The following is a 3,020-nucleotide window of genomic DNA, read 5'->3' on the forward strand; positions in this document are numbered from 1 at the left end:
ATCATACGTTAGCATATCATTTGCATCATTCTCATATAGGAACCTGTCACCATTAGAGGAAGAGATTGTAGTGCATACTCCTCTAGGCGAGCGATTAGTAAGAAATACATATTATAGAGACTGTGGTATTAAAGTTGGGGAAAAAGAATTCATGGGTGATTTAATCCCTTTAGAGATTCGGGACTTTGATTTGATCTTGGGTATGGATTGGTTGTCCACTCATTGAGCAAAGGTGGATTGTTTTAAGAAAGAAGTGATTCTCCAGAGTTTAGAGGGAATAGAAGTTGTATTTACGGGGGAGCATTGAGTATTACCGTTTTGTGTAATCTCGGCCCTCAAAGCTTTGAAATTGGTGCGAAAGGGATATCCGGCATACTTGGCTCACATGATTGATATATCGAGGGAGGAACCTAAGTTAGAGAATATCCCCATAGTAAGTGAGTTCTCTGATGTATTTCCTGATGAATTATCGGGACTTATTCCCAATCGTGAGTTAGAATTCACCATTGATTTATTTTCGGGTACTACCCCTATCTCTATTCCTCCATATAGAATGGCTCCGACAGAGTTGAATGAGTTGAAAGTGCAATTGAAAGAGTTAATGGACAAGGGTTTTATACGCCCTAGTACATCTCCGTGGGGAGCATCGATTTTATTTGTGAAAAAGAAAGACGGTACATGTCACGACCCAATTTCCCGGGCAATGACCGGTGCATGAGCTCAATGAGCATAGCTCACTAAGCCCAAGCAAGCCTATCCATTTACCTTTGCTTAACAAATTTATCATATCATGCATACACACACACCTTTTCTTGGGTGTGAACATAGCCAAAACACAATGGCATTATCGATAATAATATACATGCACTATACCAGTCATGTATTTAGCAATTTACATNTGAACAGGGTGTTCCACCCTTACTTGGACAAGTTTGTTATTGTGTTCATTGATGATATCCTGGTTTACTCGAGAGATAATGATGAGCATGCTAACCACTTGCGTATAGTATTACAAACTTTGCGGGAAAGACAGTTGTATGCAAAGTTTTCGAAGTGTGAGTTTTGGTTACAGGAATTGGTATTCTTGGGACACGTAGTATTGAGAGTTGGAATATATGTTGATCCCCAAGAAGATAGAGACAATTTTACAATGGGAGCAACCTAAGACAGTGATGCAGATTCGTAGTTTCCTCAGATTAGTCGGTTATTATTGAAGGTTTATTCAGGGGTTTTCCTTAATAGCAGCTCCTTTGACCCGTCTAACTCGTAAAGGAGTTAAGTTTGAGTGGGATGATGTTTGTGAGAATCGATTTCAAGAGCTAAAGAACTGGTTAACCTCCGCTCCCGTTTTAACACTTTCTGCGAGTGGTAAGGGATTTGTGGTGTACAGTGATGCATCTAAGTTGGGGTTAGGGTGTGTGTTGATGCAGGATGAGAAAGTAATAGCTTATGCTTCCCGGCAGTTGAAGAAGCATGAAGCAAATTACCCTACACATGATTTAGAGTTAGCAGTAGTGGTGTTTGCTTTAAAAATCTGAAGGCATTACTTGTATGGTGAGCATTGTCGGATATTTACGGATTACAAGAGTTTAAAATATTTGCTCACCCAAAAGGAGCTTAATTTGAGGCAAAGGCGATGGTTGGAGTTGATAAAAGATTATGACTTGGTGATAGACTATCATCCGGGAAAGGCGAACGTTGTAGCTGATGCCTTAAGTCGTAAGTCTTCATCGTCTTTAGCAGCACTTCAGAGTTGTTATTTTCCAGCATTATTAGAGATGAAATCTCTTGAGGTCCAGTTGAGAAATGGTGAGGATGGATCCTTATTGGCAAACTTCATTGTGCGACCTTCGTTACTTAATCAGATCAAGGACATTCAGAGGTCTGATGATGAGTTAAGGAAAGAAATTCAAAAATTGACCGATGGGGGAGTTAGTGAGTTCAGACTCAAAGAGGATAACGTCTTGATGTTTAGAGACCGAGTTTGTGTTCCTGAGGGAAACCAGTTGAGACGGGCGATCATGGAAGAAGCCCATTCATCTGCCTATGCATTACATCCTAGAAGCACCAAGATGTATAGGACTATCAGGGAAATTATTGGTGGCCAGGTATGAAGCGAGACGTAGCAGAATTTGTAACAAAGTGTCTCGTATGTCAGCAAGTTAAGGCGGAGCATCAGAGGCCAGCAAGTACACTTCAATCTTTACCTGTTCCCGAGTGGAAATGGGAGCATGTAACTATGGATTTTGTTTTGGGACTGCGGTGGACATAGAGGGGAAAGGATGCAATTTGGGTGATTGTAGATCAGTTGACTAAGTTCGCTCACTTTTTAACTATCCATAGTACATACTCTATTGAGAAGCTGGTTCAGCTCTATATAGATGAGATTGTGAAGCTACATGGAGTTCCCGTTTCTATAGTGTCAGATCGAGATCCTCGATTCACTTCTCGATTTTGGCCGAAATTTCAAGAAGCTCTCGGAACCAAATTGAAATGTAACGTTGCTTTTCACCCACAGACAAATGGTCAGTCAGAGAGGACTATCCAGACTATGGAGGATATGTTAAGGGCTTGTGTCATGGATTTTCTTGGAAGTTGGGATAGACACTTGCCATTAGTGGAATTTGCTTACAACAACAGCTTCCAGTCTAGCATTGGTATGGCACCATACGAAGCTTTATATGAAAGGAAATGTCGTACTCCACTTTGTTGGGATGAAGTGGGTGAAAAGAAGTTAGTTAGTGTGGAATTGATCGAGCTAACTAATGACAAGATCAAGGTTATACGAGAGAGGCTAAAGGTAGCCCAAGATAGGCAGAAGAGCTATGTAGATAAACGGAAAAAATACTTGGAGTTTCAGATCGATGATAAAGTTTTTCTTAATGTTTCTCCTTGGAAAGGTACTAATTTGAATACTTCGAAGTATTAAATCTTATTGATTATACTATCATGATAAATTATGGTGTTTTATTGGATAATGAAAGGTGTGATTCGATTTGCGAATAGGGGAAAGCTCAACC

This window comes from Theobroma cacao, chromosome 8, assembly GCF_000208745.1.
Source record: "Theobroma cacao cultivar B97-61/B2 chromosome 8, Criollo_cocoa_genome_V2, whole genome shotgun sequence".
In the NCBI taxonomy this organism is placed as follows: Eukaryota; Viridiplantae; Streptophyta; class Magnoliopsida; order Malvales; family Malvaceae; genus Theobroma; species Theobroma cacao.